The 17088-nt window shown below is 43.3% G+C and overlaps 1 long non-coding RNA gene across 5 annotated transcripts in view; it reads left to right on the top strand.

The window, feature by feature from the left end:
- The window catches only part of LOC128102858 (uncharacterized), a 136840-nt gene extending 119769 nt beyond the window's left edge, over positions 1-17071 (top strand). For 3 of the 5 annotated variants that reach the window (XR_008215574.1, XR_008215573.1, XR_008215572.1), the window contains exon 6: positions 1409-11440. This is a non-coding gene — a long non-coding RNA (uncharacterized LOC128102858). Of the gene's footprint in view, positions 1-1408 lie in introns of all 5 variants that reach the window. The other 2 variants (XR_008215575.1, XR_008215570.1) reach the window with 1 other exon arrangement.
- Positions 17072-17088: the final 17 nt, after the last annotated feature.

Below are 17088 nucleotides of genomic sequence, written 5' to 3' on the forward strand. Positions count from 1 at the left end.
GTCCACACCTGTAATCCCAACACTGAGTCCAGATGATCAAGAGCCCATGCAGCCTGAGTCATACAGAAAGATCCTTTCAGCCGGGCGGTGGTGGCGCACGCCTTTAATCCCAGCACTCGGGAGGCAGAGCCAGGTGGATCTCTGTGAGTTCGAGGCCAGCCTGGACTACCAAGTGAGTTCCAGGAAAGGCGCAAAGCTACACAGAGAAACCCTGTCTCGAAAAACCAAAAAAAAAAAAAAAAAAAGAAAGATCCTTTCACAAGTAAACAAACACGGGAAGGTCGGGTTTGCCCAGTCAGAAAGAAACAATGGAACATCCAGGGAGCTACTTGCTTTACTTTGACAGTTGTCCACAGATACATGGCTCTCATCTTCCAACACGTAACTGCTGTTTCTCCTTTGGTACAAGGATAGAAACAATCCATTATAAGATTCCAGGGTCTGCAAGACAAGGAACATGACTGATGCTGACATTTAGACCTGGGAGAATTCCTCCTTTGGGCCTTTATGAATGGATGCTGTGCAAAAGAATAGATGCCTCTAGCCTGCATTCATGGTTTCATTACAGATTTATTGATTTACAGTCTTTCATTCCTTATCTGAAAATATTAAAATGAAAATAATAACACAGGATTTTCTTTCCTCTAGTCTCTGCATAATCCTCAGCATCTCCCTTTATGCAGTGAAAGGTTTTAACCTGAAAGCATATTTTCCAAATGAACTTGACGAGTCATTTTTTTCAGGTCATGACTTCTTTTTGTGCCTCTGTTAATACTGTCCACATCCATGCCCAGACAGCAAATGTGCTGGCTTGTGATTAGAAGGTTTTGGGGAATAATGCTGGATGAATAAAATAGTCTTTTATTTTGAATGCATATGGACATCTTTTCATATGTCATTTTAGTAAAATATAAAGTGTATGAATCTTAATATTCATTTGCATTTGTATACTTTTTGATCTTCATTTAAGTGGATTCTCTCAAGGAACTGCCATTTTCCAAAACATCAGTGCCTCCTGCTATTTCCAATCCCCTTTCTCATTTCTTTTGAATTAATTCAACCCCAGATGTGTGACACACACACATACACACACACACACACACACACCACACATGCACTCACACACCTATGTGTACACACACACACACACACACACACACACACACACAGAATGTCTAGAGTGGGACCTAGTGCCTCACTGTGAGTCAGAAAAAAAATAAAGAATATAAGGGATTTGCTCTTAACGATTGTTAGTGGCTACCATTTAGAGCCGTTAGTGGTTCTTAGCCCCGACAATAAGTAAGGCTGGATCTGATGACCAGAAAATAATCACTGTCCTCTCAGTGTTTACTCTTTCCAAAGCACCTCCAGGACAACACTACTGGTTTTCAACCTTCTGTCTCCTTAGCAGCCTCCTGTGAAGATGCACAGACCTCAGAGTCGGGAGCATACAAGCGCTGGAGCTTCATTTCATGATGGGACTTCCTATCCCATGGCTTAGGAAGGGCTATTTCTGTTGAACAAGTGATTAAGTATTTCCAAATGAAACATTTTTGAAAACGTAAGAGTGATGTTTTTCATCTTGGGCCTCCTTCGCTCAGTTTCCGTGGTTCAGCAGCGCCACCCAGTGTTAAAAACATTTCCGTGAGAAAATTCTCCCCTTTGCCTTGTGAAAGTGAACCTGGGAGTGTCTTTGAGCATCACATGAGAAGAAAATGGGCATCCACAGAATGGATAACAATACGCCTGGGCAGTTCAGAAAAGTTCTGACCTAGAATGCCACCAAGATCACCCAGGAAACAAAAGGACTTTCCAGTCCCACCCAATTAATAACAGGGGGCAAGCCAGAACTAGCCCAGTACCAAGTAGTCAGTAGCATCCCGACAGTGAGGGCCATAAAGACAAGATCATGTGGATGACAGGTCAGTCATGGCTGGACCAGATCTCAGAGATGACATCTTTCACTTTATACATGAACTAAGACTAAGCAAAACTTCACAATATGCACAAGTCCACAGCCAATGACTTTGTAGCTCAGATAAAAGTGTGTACCATTCACCTCCTGGGTCATCATTCTCCTCCAAAATGTCAAAACTCAAGATGACCTAGTGTGACAGTCCATAAAGAAGTATATGGGAAAGGTAAGAATAAAAACAGCTGGGAGGCAGAGGCAGGAAGATCTCAAGGAGCCAGCCTGGGCTACAGAATCAGATATTGTCACCAAAAAAAATGAACAAGAAAAAAAAGGAAGAATATATTTCTCATCTCTATGTCTTTTTTGAAACTCTAATGTTAAAATTCTTAATGTTTGGAAATAACAGAGCTCTCTATATAAAATTAATTAGAGATAAAAACCAAGTGCTAGAAATAGCTTGTTATGCTAAAATGAAAGTAGAGGCCGTGGATATGAAGCAAATCAAGAGATGTGCTGGAGACTCTCACAGGCTGGGTCCTTGTTCTGTGATAATCTGTTCTTTGTATAGGAAAGGCCGTCCTTGATCAGGGCCAGAGCTTAGACATTTGCTTTCCCAACAGAAGTTACATTTACCCCACGATGTTTAGAATGTGTTATGTTTCCTAATGAGTGAAAAGCAAGTGTTGTGATGGAACCTAGCAACATGGACATGGATGGAAGCCCTATTGTTCATCACCTGCACAGTTGGTCAACTTCCTTAGCCATCATGGTTCCTGATGGCTTTAATCTTTAACAGTGTGTGTGTGTGTGTGTGTGTGTGTGTGTGTGTGTGTGTGTGTATGAGGTAAAGGAGTCAAATCTCTTTCCACCCTGTGAGTTCTAGGTATAGAACTCAAGCTTGGTAGCAAGTGTCTTTACAAGCTGAGTCAATTCACAGGCACCTCCTCCTGACATATCTTTAAATATAGCAATTAATGAAAATAAGATCAAGTTCACGGTACCCAGTATTCAACTGAGAATTGTTTTCTGACATTATACTGTAAGATTCTCTAACATGCAGAAAAATTGGAAACATTTTCCTATATGCATATACCATCTCACTTCTGCAATTCTTTTTCACTACACTGGATTTATAACAATACATGTATCTACTATGCCCATTCACTGGTGAACCTGTTATTTGTAAGTACACCTCACAAGCTCAAACATGAGTAATTTTCTCCATGACATTTTATTTTGGAAGTAAAACTCACATGTAATGAAACACATTCTCTCTCTCTCTCTCTCTCTCTCTCTCTCTCTCTCTCTCTCTCCTTCTCTCTCTCATTCTTACTCTCTTGCTCTTGTTCCGTGTGTGTGTGCATGCATGCATATGAATGAATGTGTGCATGTGCACATGTGTGTGCAGGTGGAGGCCAGAGGTCATTCCTCAGAAGCTGTCCGCCTTGGTTTTTGAGACAAAGTCTCTTACTGGGCCTCACCAATTAAGCTAAGTCGACTGATCAGCAAGTACAAAGGATCCACCTGTCTCTGCTCCCCCAGCACTGTGACCGCTTGCTCACACCGCTGTGTCCAGTGTCTTCTTATGTGGGTTCTGGTGAGAGAATTCAGGTCCTCCTATTTGTGCAGCAGTGCTTGATGACTGAGCTGGGACCCCACCACACAAATAACTCAAGTGTACCATCTGGAGAGTTCTGAACAGTGCTCACACTCTACAACCCAAGCCTCTCTCGTGGCACCTGGAGCATTGATGCCACCCCCTAGAATGTTTCCACATGACCCCTTCCGGTAAACTCCTGAGCCAACAACCAAAGTGCAACCGCCACCCAGACTCCTCACCATGCATTAGTTTTGCTCCCATCAAAAGCTGGCCCGATGGGACCCAGAGCCTGTGTTCTGTTAAGTGGAGGCTCTCACTCATTAACCAACAAGATTACACCCAGACAGGTACAGTCTCCATTAGTGGTTGCTGCTGGCTTCCTAAGAAGTGTCACATCTATAAGATGACAAACGCAATCCCACATACAAATCAAGACTCTTGTGGGATAGTGCATCAGTCTGTCTTTTTCTTTCCTTAAGATTTATATATATTAATTATACGCAATAACGGGTTTCATTGTGCATTGTAATATAGGCATCTAAAGTATTTTAATAATATTCACGCTCATTACCCTCCCTCATTCCTCTCCACTCTTGGTGATTCTCTTACCAGTCTGTCCCTTTTGTATTTTCATCTGTTCTTTTAGCCTATCATTTTTGCCTTGACAATGAAGAGTTTGACCGCTAGATGGCAGGAGGAACTCATTGTATCATATCCACTTCAGTGCGTAGCTCACTCCCTGTTCGCCTATCTTGACGTTTGATTAAAAACATAGGTGCAAACAACAATCAAGAGTGGCCATATTGATGACTAGAATTTATGCACGGGAAAACTAATAAGCAACTGAAGAAATCCACAGAGGAGGCTAATTACTAGATGAGAGATTCTTGAGTGTCTGTGCACCTGTTCGAGGGCTCTGGGCAGCTTCGGATGGGGGTATAGGGTGTGCTAGATGATGTGCCTCTGAGGACTGATTGTGGAGTGCTGACTGCAGTCACATAGTGATAGCTAACAGCGTTCAGAGGAAGGACTTTCACATCTGCTTTAAATAAAATACTGTGAAAAGCTAGCGTATTGACTCCATCTCCACTGTCAAATTATGATTTAAATTCACAAGAAAGTAGACAAAGTGTGGAAGGCTTGCATCTGGACCATCATAAATAGCATTAGCCACATATAAAAATGATTGAAGAATTCAGAACACCCAGAGAGAAGTTAAGGGAAGGTGCCAGGGGCCAACTCATAATTTGTGGCATTGATAATAAGGTTTGCAATATAGGAAAGGTTACACTAATGTTAGCCACCAAGGAAAGCACTAATATGGAGGTTCTCAACCTTCCTGATGCTGGGGCTCCTTCACACAGTTCTTCATGTGATGGTGACCACCAAAAATAGTTAGTTTCGTTGCTACTTCGTAACTGTAATTTTGCTACTGTTATGAATCACAGTGTATACATCAGATACGCAGATAGTCTTAGGTGACCCCTGTAAAAGGGTCATTCGTGATCCACAGGTTGAGAACCACTACTAAACAGAGCAAGAACAGATTTAGGAGGCAAAACATCTTCCCAGGAGAAGAAACATGTGTTCTGGTTTGTTTTCTGTTGTGTGATAGACACTATGACCAAAAGCAACTTGGCAATAAGAACTCTCTTTCATCTACAGGACATCATCAATGGAGGAAACTCAAGGCCAGAGCTTAAAGCAGAAACCATAAAGGACCTCTGCTTATTGGGTTGCTCACAGGCTACCTTTATTATATAGCTCAGACCCAACTGCCTGGGGATAGGACCACCCACAGTGGACTGAACCCTTCTTCATCAATTAGCGATCAGGAAAATGCTCCCACAGATGTTCCTGAAGCCCGAATTGGTGGAGACAATTCTTCAATTGAAGTTCTTTCCCCCCAGATGTGTCAAATTGGCAACCAAGATTAACCATGCAAACGTGTGACAAACTGATTTTCCTTTATTGCATATCCTTTCACTGAATCATTCACATTGAAGGGTCAGAGGACAGTGAGATCAAGCCAGTGGCTTGTTAGTCAGACTTTGAAACTTGCACCATCTGTAGGTGCTCCAGGATTTCCATGTGAAAAGTTTATTTGGGGAAGTGCTTAGATAAACACTAAATAACAATAGCTCATGGTAGCCAAGTGCATCCTGAAACACCAGCTGATCTCTGTGAGGTTTTGAATCACGTACTGCAATTAGCTGCTCACAACTCCAGTAAAACTAAGAGATTCTTAAAGTTACAGCATTTCTTGGGGGCTCCCCTATTGAGCCCTTCCTCACCTCACAGCCCACACAAAGCCTGTACCTACCCTAACACCCTCACATAGCCACTCCTGGATTCCCAGGTAGATATCCACATTTATTTTTCTTAACAAATAAATGTACTTAAGTAAAAAAGTGTGAAACAGTTTAATTGATTATTTGAGAATCTCACAGCATGCAACCCAATTGTGTTCACTTCCCATGTGGCCTCCCCCCTCAAAAAAAAGTCCATTTTGTGTTGTCCTATATTCACTGGAGCGTGGAGCATGATCAAATTCCTAGTACCCAGCCTGCCAAAGGAGGGTGAGTCTTTATCCATCAGCTGAGGAGAGCTGTGTGGTTGGTGTCCAAGGGTTTTAGCTTTCCTGCACCCCTACACCCACACCACCACCTGCACCACAGTGCTGAGGGCTGGTGAAGGGTGGGGCCAGCTCTGCTGTGAGGGGCAGGACCAGCTCTCCTGCCGGCCACACACATTAGCATGGCTTCAGGTAGTAGCCCTAACCACAGGCATGGCCTTTGGTGGTAACACTGGCCACAGACATCAACACGGCTCTTGGCCATATCAGGACCACTGTCCCACTCACGGCCCTCAGCGGCTGATGACCATGAGCCTCAACACTGCCTTAGGTGGCGACACATGCCACTTACATCAGCATGGCTCCCCAAGGCAGCAAAGCCAAGGCATGGGGCAGCGACACAGACTGCAAACATCCACATGGATCTCAGGCTTCGTGGCGGTCCAGGCAGCAACATGGACCTCCGACACCAACATGCCCTCTGGTGGTATTGAGGACCATGGTGGTCCTTTGAGGAGGTCCAATCCAGGAAGTGAAACTTTCCCATCTCCGGCCTCCAACATTGCCCAGAGCCAGGGGAATCCCGCAGCCAGGTGGCAGGTTCAGGGCTGAGTCTGTGTCTGCATAAGTTCCCGGCTGTTGTACACCATCCCACCAACCCTACCGGACAATGACAGCATGTCGACCTCAGCCTTCTCTCTCACCTGTCACCACCATCATGTCTCCAGGTCCACCTCTCCCTAGCAAGGGCACCACTCAGTTTTTCTGTCTTTGCTCTTCTCCATCAAGTATTTATTGTAGTGGTGCCTGCCTACCCCAGGCTGCAGGGGCCCCAGGCAGCACTCAGGTGTGTCCATCCACCTAGGCCACCTTTAAAACATTTTTAAAGTGGTAACACAATTAGCATAAATTATAGAAATGACAGAAACATGAGGGGAATACACTAATGACAGAAAGTTTAAAAAAAATTACCTCCCAAAAGGAGCTCTTCTTAAAATCATATGGTCAATATTTTAAAGAAACTAATAGGTAATTACAATGCAAACTCTGGTCAAAGTTTTAAGTCCATGTATTTATTTCATATTCTCTCTCTCTCTCTCTCTCTCTCTCTCTCTCTCTCTCTCTCTCTCTCTCTCTCTCTCACACACACACACACACACACACACACACACACACACACACACACCCCTCTCTTTTTAGGAGGACAAATGCAGACATAATGTTTCACCAAGTCCATCATATTGAAGCATTCCATATTGGTGTCCTCTTTTCTAAGCTCTAACTAAAAATTAAGTGCATTATAACTAGGCCGGGGGCGGGGGGATATAGCTCAGTTGTCTAGCACACAGTAAGTCTTGGGTTTGATCCCTGGTACCTCATAAACCAACCAGACCTGGTGGCACATGTTTGTCATCTCAGCACCTGGAAGGTGGAGGCAGGGGGATTGCATCCTCCACTATATAACAAAGTGAAGGCCAAGTCAGGAGACATGAGATTTTGTCAAATAATTAAACAAACAAATAAACAAATGTTCTCCATTAAATGTTCTCTTTAACCCCAAGTGGTAACTGTGGGTCTTGGTGTATTGGTCATCTCAGGATGAAAGTCCCTTGTCAATGATCTACAAATCTATCAATCACTTGCAACAAGAGTTAAGATCACCTTAACATATGATAGTACAATGTCATTGACTTTGATTCCTTATGGGGACAATAAGCCCATATTGAAAGGCCAATGTGAGTGAATAACTGTTAAGTACTTAAATGAATATATGGGTGTATTAAGAACAGTCATAGTGTGGCAGGTGACTGAAGGTTGAAACATCAAGATTAACATATGATTTGTGTATTTTAATTTCAATTTTAAAATTAAAATATAATTACACCTTTTCCCCCTTCTTCTCTTCCCTCCCATCACACCTCTTATCCTGCGTCCTCTCAAATTCATGGCTTCTTTTTCTTTAATTATTATTGCCACATATATAAACAGATAAATATATAAATACAATTTACTGAGTATGTTTAGTGTTACTTGAATGTATAGGATTTTAGCACTGACCATTTGATATTGGATAACCAATTAGGGGGCTCATTCCTGAGGAAGACTAATTCTTCTCTCATCAGTTGTTAAATGCCTGATGATCTATAGCTCTTTGTCTAGAGCTGGGAACCAGTGAGATTTCCCCCTTCCATGTTATCATATCTATGGTGTTATCGTTGTTTGGATCCTTTATGCAGACATATTGCTGAGGTATCATGGGTGTCGTTTCCCTGTCTTTCTAGGAGACATGATCTTGCAGCAGACTTTATAGTAATTTTTTTTAAAGAATCACATGACATAAGCCAGGTTGCAGAAGACTGGAAGTCTTTTCTCACCTGGGCTTCATGTAATGAATAGAGCCAGCTCACAAAGAGCCTGCAAAACAAGAAAGGGATGGACAGGCATTATGTAAGTGTTCAATAAAGGACTGCAAGCCTCTTGATCTGGTGTGTGAGGCTCTTTCCTTGGTTCACTAGCCCACTCCCATTGGGTGCTTTTCCTTTCATGATACACCATCTGTTTCTATTTCTAATCACATCTCCTCAATGCAGTCGTTTGTCCTTGGACACCATAGCCTGGAATTGGGTGCCCCTGAACTCAGATCTGGAGCTCAGCACTAAGCAGGTTTTTCCTTCTCCTTTTCTTGTCTCTGTTTTGGATACTGGCCTAAAAACTAAGCATGCTTCCCAGACACCCTTTGTCAATGTTTTCGTGACTCTGCACCTGACTTAAAAAGCATAGTTTTGTTTGGTTTCATCTCCTCTCCTCCTGGCAGCTGCCAGGATTTGCAGCTTGCCTATCCTGTTGTTTTTCTCTCAAAATTGGCTGTGCTTGGGCTTCTTCGAATCTTTTTTAAAATTCTTTTATTAAAGAGACTGAGAATCCAGAAGGACATCTCAGTTCCCCATAACCAAAGGACCATTGAGCCTTCAGAAGATGTCTTTATCTCAGATATATCATTCTCCAGAGCAGTGAAAATAGTTAACTCAAGTGCAGATAGGCCAGCATGGCCAATCCAGATCAGAAAAGTTAGTAAATGTGTGCATGTGTGTGTTCTTTTGTGTGAAGGAAAATATCGAGGGCAGTAACTCTCAGTGTAACTTTGGTTGCATGAACAATGAGTCCATGAGGTGCTCATTGCTCAGGAAGGATGACTGACTGGCCTGTCTTCTTAAGCAAAGAGGTCCAACATGAAGGAAGTCAGCTGTGTGACCACCTCTCTCTCTTTTGTTAAATTTTTTAAAATTCATTTTACATACCAACCACAGATCCGCCTCTCATCCCTCCTCCTGCTCCCTCTCAGTCTTCCCTCCAGACCCCCCCATCCCCTCCTCCAAAGGGGTAAGGCCTCCTATGGGGAGTCAGCAAAGCCTAGTACATTTAGTTGAGGCAGGACCAAGCTCCTCCCCACTGCATCAAGGGTGAGCAAAGCATCCCACCATAGGTAGTAGACTCCAGAGAGCCAGTTCATGCACCAGGGATAGACCCTGATCCCACTGCCAGGGGCCCTTGAAACAGACCAAGCTACACAACTGTCTCCTGTATGCAGAGGGCTTAGTCCAGTCCCATGCAGGTTCCACAGTTGTCAGTCTAAAGTTCGTGAGTTCCTATGAGCTTGGTTTACTGTCTCTGTATATTTCTCCATCATGATCTTGACACCACCACCACCCCCCCTGCTCATAGAATCCCTCTTCCCTCTCTTCCACTGGACTCCTGGAGCTGGGCCTGGTGTTTGGCTGTGGATCTCTGCATCTGTTTCCATCAGTTTCTGAATGAAGGCTCTATGATGACAGTTAGGGTATTCACCAATCTGCTTACCAGAGTAAGCCAGCTCAGGCACCCTCTCCACTATTGCTAGTAGTCTAGTCTGGGGTCATCCTTATGGGTTCCTGGGATTTTCCCTAGCACCAGGGTTCTCCCTTACCCCCATAATGTCTCCCTCTATCAAGATATCTTTTTCATTGCTCTTCCACTCTGTCCCTACCCAACTCAATCATCCCATTCCCTCATGGTCTCAACCCCTATCCATGCCCTCTATTGCCCCCACCTCATCCCCAGTTTACTCATGGAGATTTCATCTGTTTCCCCTTCTCAAAGTGATCCATGTGTGTGACCACCTCTTTTCGAAATGCCTTCATAGACAAGAACGTGAACAATGGAACTATCAATAGACATACTAACATGGAAGGAAGAAAGTCTCATAGGATCCCACACACAGACAAAGAGCTATAGGCAACTAGTGAATGCTGAGAGAGAATTAGCCTCGCCCAGGGATGAGTCGCCTCCTTGGTTATCCAATAGGGGGAGGTCAGCTCTGAAACCATACATACACAGCTCTGAAACCAAACAAGAAAAATAGATTTAGCAGGCTATATTTATGCATATAACGCAACAATAATAATCAAATAAAAAAGCTATCAAATTGAGAGTGATGAGGGCATTGGAAGAAGAAAGAGAGGGGGAAGTAATATAGTTATATTTTTATTCATTTTAGTTGAATAGAATTATATCAATTTCCTCTCCTCCTCCCTCCAGCCATTTCATGCCCCCACTGTCAGGTTGATAGCCTCTTTTTCTTCGATTGTTATTGTTAAAGATGTGTGTATGTATGTGCATGCACAAATACACACACACGCACACAACCTGCAGTCTGTTTTTGTTTGTGTGCATGTTTGTGTTTTCAAGGCTGACTATTCTGCATTGGACAATCAATAATGGGGCTCATCCCTGAAATGGGCTAATTCTCCTTTTCACAGCAGTCATTAGCTGCCTGTGGTTCTTTGACTAGGAGACGGACCCCATGAAATTTTCCCCCTTTCTCCATTAACTTGTGCATTGATATTACCTCTGTTCCAGTCTTGGTTTTGCAGCCATTCCTTGGATACACTACTTCAAGCAGATTTCTTGCTGTTCACGCTCTTACAATCCTTCTGCCCCTCTTCTTCTATGTTCCCCGAGCCATAGATGTAGGAGCTGTGATGGAGATGTATCCATTGGGGCTGTGCTCCCCACAATCCATTGATATTTGCCTTATATTCAGTTGTGATTTTTCTGTCATGGTCTCAGCTTGCTGCAGAGAGAAGCTTCTTTGATGAGGAATAATAGCTACACTTAGCTGTGGGTATAAGGATAAGAGTTAGAATTTAGATAAGGAATAATCCCATCTCTCTCATCTGCAGTTCCTAGCTCCAAATCTTCAGATGTGAGTATATGAGTAACCACAGAAACCAGGAAAGTATAAAGGAACTCCGTGTGTGTGTGTGTGTGTGTGTGTGTGTGTGTGTGTGTGTGTGTGTGTAGGGGAGTCAGGGGTTGAGGGGGAATAACAGAATATAGGTGATATGAAAGGGGAAAATCAGAGCGGAGGCTCTAATTGGGAAGACGAAGAAAGGACAAATAACACTGAGGTCATTTGATAACTGTCGGGGGGCAGCTCCCACAGTTATTTACCCCAAGTACTCTTGAGGAGTGAGGGATAAAAGATTTAGATAGAAATATGGAGGAGAGAGACAGACAGAAAGAAACACAGGATAGCCTCGGGAGGGCCTGGGTCAAAACCCACCAGCCCCTTCTGTCTCTACTAAAGGGCTTTTAAAAGAATGCCAAGGGGTGGAGAAAAAGACCTCCCCCCAGCACAGCCAAGTGCAGAATAATCCCAAACACCTGGTGACCATGCGTGTGGTCAAGCCATCCCCTAATGTAGCCCTGCTTCATGAAGCAAGCTCAGATCTCACCAGAAAACCTTGGTGGGCCTCCACAGATAATGCATCACAGTTTTAATGGTACTTCCTTGCTTGATTTCTGCTAGACACTCTTTCATATTTTGTAATTAATTATGAAAACTTTTTAAATTTCAGTTCTGTTAATCTTAGAGATCGTCCCAGGAAATGTATTTGTAAAAAGTTTGCCTTTGTTGGTTCTTTCCTTTTCCTTTGACAGGATTTACTGGATCTGCCTCCTTGATCTCTTCCTGACCGTCTTAGAGTTATTGTCACCACCACCTTAGCACCCTAGATGGCCTTCTCCCATCACTTCCCTAAGCCCAGACCTTCCCCTCAATGCAGCCAAACAACACACTGAATAACCCTTGCCTGACTGGGCTCTTTGCTTAAACATCCTCAATGATTTCTCTTTGCCAGAGGGTGGCACCAATAAAAAGACATATATCGTCGCAAAACAGAAATAACAAGTCATGAAGTTAAATGACATGCATGTGACTTTACCAATTAAGATGTTTTAAAATGGTTGAGGTTGAAGACATGTGATCTTTCAAGTTCAGCCTGTTGAACAATGTATGTTCAATCAGGTATGTGTGGGGGCTATGAAAGGTACGGCAAGGCAATAAAGGTGAAGGTGAAGGCAATGAGCCTACATCTTGCCTGTGATGACAAGTTAAAGTGAAGCCTGGGTATCCTTAAAAACTCAGCTTGGTGCACCTGGGGATAGGTAAGGCCCTCCTGTGGCTCCCTCCCCTAACAACATTATATGAGGACAAAAAAAAAAAAAAAATACCGTGTAGATAAAACAAAGAGCAATTTGGGCAATAAGACACACTTCTGCCTCAGGGTTTGAAAAAGCTGAGAGCAAAGACAAGGTTATGGTAAAGGGCTTGGGCCTTGGCTATCAAATGGAGTAAGTTCACACCCCACAGGCGTAAACCAAGAAGGTCAACTCCCTGTGCTCTGCCTCTCTGCCAAGGACATGGCCGTGCCTAGGGTGCTGTCCTGGTGATGTCCTAAAGTGGCTTGAGCTGCTGTTGATGTCAGCAGTTTGCTGCCTGGCCACTCCACTTGTTCTTCAATAGTGCTACCACAGTTTGCCCTCTGGGAGCTGCCAAACCGGAGATGAACCTCTGTCTTTAGAGCAATCTATAATCTTAATTGTGGCCTGTTCCTTCCTCCGCTTTCCCCAGGACCCATTGCTGTCCCCTCATCTCCCCACTCTCTGTCATGCTCCACCTCCGGAAGTCCTGACCCTCTCAACGAATCTCCTGCCCTCAGAATCCTTGCATGTGCACCTTAGGGAGCCAGAAACGGCCATTTTCTTTTCCCTTTTCTTCAACTGACTCAGCATGAATAATTTGGAATTTTAGCTTTAACATTATCATCACCCTAGGAAGGAAGAATGGCGCAAATTACCTCAAACATTATTTGGGTACCGCAGTTTTTCCTAATAACTATCACCTTTATAGTATTTACAGCATTTAAATTCATATTTAAAACTGTACTTGATTACAGATACCTTGAGTTGTCATAACTTGGAGAATGAAAAAAATAGACCTTGTTTTCAGACAAAGAATGTATTTATAAAAGGTTTGGGTACAAAACAATGTTTGAAAATAATGAAAAAAACATAATAGTAGTCTATATCATAATTAAATATAGATTTCAAAGACCAGCCAGAAAAACAGAGTTTGTCCATAGAAGGAAAAAAGTATTGAGAATTTTTTAAACATAAACAAAGCTGAGGAGAAGGAAGTCCATCCTCTAGATGTGCTCAGCAGGGGAGGTGGAAAGAGAAAGCTCCAAATTAAGTCAACTGTCACCTCTTGCTACATCTTAACATCATAAATGAAGTGTCCAAAAATTTCTCAGTGTCTGTTGTTCAAGGAAAATCCAGGCACAAGGATGACACTCTTATCTGCCCCGCTTCTGGTGAAGAGAGGCCACAGCAGTAGCCTGGCAGGTGGCGTTGACAGTCCTCCAAGGCCACAGCTTCACTACCACATGATGACTGTCTCCCTCCAGTGTGTGAACACAGAGAACCCCACCCCTCTGGCTACCTCTAGGGTCCTCTCTAGCAGCACAAGGCATATGGTCCATGTTCTCTAGTCACTCAGCCAGTGGCAAGTGGCCAGCTTCTTGAGACTGGAACCCAACAGAGTCCAGAGTGTGACTTCCAGCAGGATCACATGAAGAGAAGACACTTGCTTGGAGAGTTGGACTTGCTTCTCCTTGTAATAAATTTTAACCCCTGTAAAGCCTTAACTCAAGGAATTTATCACATACATTGTGGCAACTTAATCAGATAAATGAAGTAATTGGACTTAAGTGGAAGGAAGAACTTAGTCATAAAGTTCCTGTGAAAATTTGTAAGCTAAGTATTCTACTACCTTGCATCCATTTTAAAGAAAAATGAAATAAAATAATATATATAGGCAAGGATGTAGACAAATTAGAACTTTTGTTTACTGTTGGAGGTACTGAAAAATGGCATAGCTCCTAACCATATGATATCATAATGTTACTTCTGTTTGTATTTCTAAAATAATTAAAAGCAAGAACTTCCAAAGATCTTAATACATACACACAACAACAACAACTTTATTCACAATAACCAAAAGATGTAAGCACTGAGTGTTTATTAAAGGATAAATGGAAAAAGAAATTATACAATTTACAGTTTTGAATGTTGCTTAACCTACAAAGGAAGAAAATGTTGGCATCCTGACAATGATGCTACAATGTGGAGCAATATGAAGGACAAAAGGCTCATCAAAATAAGCCAACAACAGAGCAAAAATTATATCATCTCATTTATTACAAGTGTCTTGATTAGTTAAATGTCTAGAGACAGAAGGCAGATGATAAGGACCAGCAGCTGAGTGACGAGGGGAAGGAGAGTTATTGTTTAAGGATATTGGGTTAATTACTTTTCTGTGGCTGTGATAAGACACCATTATCAAAGGCAACTTATGGAAGAAAGAGTATATTTTGATTTATGGTTCCAGGAAGACAAAAGTCCATTATGGGAGGAAGTCATGGCAGCAGTTACGGAGGCAGGAACAGAAAGCTGAATATTTATATCTTTTTTAAACAAATTTTATTAATATATTTTTCCTTTATTTTACATATCAACCAGTTTTCTGTCTCTCCTTTCCTCGTGTTCCCTACGCACACACACACACACACACACACACACACACACACACACTGACTCCCATCTACTCCCCTCCCCATCTATCCACTCCTCCTCCATCTCCATTCAGAAAGGAGCAGGCCTCCTATGGGCTTGAACATAGCATGGCACATCAAGTTGAGGTGGGACTAAGCTCCTCCCCCTGGGGAAGGTAATTCAGCATGGGGAACAGGTTCCCAAAAGCCAGCCAAGCACCAGGGATAGGTCTTGACCTCACTGCTTACAAACAGACCAAGCCACACACTGTCACACACATGCAGAGGACCTAGGTCGGTCCCATGCAAGCTCCCTAACTGTTGGTCCAGAGTCCATGTGTTCCCAGGAGCTCAGGTCAGAATGCTTATATCTCAACCATAAGTACAAACCACAAAAGAGAAAACAGGAATGTCACCAGACTTTTAATCTCAAAGCCCTCCCACAGTGATTTACTTCCTGCAGCAAGTCTGCACCACCTAAACCTTACCAAATCGTGTTACCAACTGGGTACCAAGTGTACAAATGCCCAAGACTATTGGAAACATTTTTCCTTTAAAGCATCACAGATATAGAATTTCATTTTTGCAAGGTGAAAAGTTTGGTGTACAAATAGTGTTGTCAGTAAATGTATGTTTCAGAATGGGTAAAATGTTGTGTTATTTGGAGTTCTCTGAAGAAACAGTCAATTGTGTGTATGTGTGAGCAGGGAGATTAGATCATGGAGGCCAAGTCCTAAGATCTGAGGTTGGCAAGTTGGAAGGCTAATAGTGTAAATTTCAACCCAAAGGCTACAGACTTCAGACCCAAGAAAAGCCATTGTTTCCATTCATACTGAGAAGACCAAGCAGATGCCGTAACAGGCTGCTCAGTCTTCTCTCAGAGATCAGGCCTCAATTTCAGTGTCCTTAGATTGAGCAAGCAGTTTCTAGGAGGGCCATGAACAAAAGAAAATTAATAACTGATGCTCCTGTCAGCAGGGACAGGGAGATAAGACACACCAAGCCTGGCCACTGAGTCAGCCCCACAGTCAATAAGTGCTAGGCCAGCCGGCCTCCACAGCAGCTCAAGGACAAAGCCTGGGACTTGTCCAGGCCTGCCTCAAAATGGCTAAGTGTAGCCTTGACAAACCCCCAACTAACCCTAGCCAATTAAAAGTTATTAACATGATTGTCACTCACGTAAACCAATCCTGAGTCGGTTCCTATGTAATCTGTAGACCCCAAGACTCCCCCAACCTTGCTTTACCTACTATTAAAACCCTGCCCTGTTGCTACTCAGGGTCTCTCCTGCTCTGCTGCGTCGTCAGTCAGACAGAGAGGCCTGAGCTAACTCTCAATAAAAGACTCTTTGCTTTTGCATCGGTTTAGCCCTCGGCATATTATCACTCAGCTGAAAGAATGCCAAGCACGATTCTTGTTCATTTCCCTCCATTCTCAGCTGGCCTTTAGTAGTCTCATCTCTCAACCTCTAACATCCTCTCCTCCTTGTTCTTGTCTCTGCCAACCATGGCTACTCATCCCCAAGGTCACATGGTGTTCTGTGCTATTGTTAATGATATCCTTCCCAAATCATGAACCCATCATTTCCAGCCTCTCCTGCTCCTTCTCTCTAGCACACTTTTCCTGCCTACCTTCCAGGTTAACTAACATCCTGCCACAAGTGGAAGTAAGTGTGTTTTCAGAATCAGACACCAGATGGCAACCAAGGACACCTAATCCAGGAACAGACCTGGCCATTCACTCTATGGAGGTTGAGAGCGTGCACCAGAGACCAGAGAGGGGCCTTAAAAGAAGGCATCGAGCCAGCACATTCCCATGTTTACTGCGGTGCCCAAAGCTCACAGCACTAGCTGGCCTCTTCACCAGCTCTTCCACCTAGTGCCTGATTTCAGAGTGCAGAAGCACAACTTTCCATCCCTTTGTTAGCGGGACATGGCTGCATGTTTTCCACAGCTGTTTCTGATGTTAATCTACTCCTTCTCCCAGAGAGTCCATGAGATGAGGGATTTCAGCTTTAACTCCCAATCTAGAAAGTCAGTTTGCTTATAGAAATGGTACAATGAAT

Source organism: Peromyscus californicus, unplaced genomic scaffold (assembly GCF_007827085.1).
Source record: "Peromyscus californicus insignis strain IS unplaced genomic scaffold, ASM782708v3 Scaffold_88__1_contigs__length_174892, whole genome shotgun sequence".
NCBI lineage: Eukaryota > Metazoa > Chordata > Mammalia > Rodentia > Cricetidae > Peromyscus > Peromyscus californicus.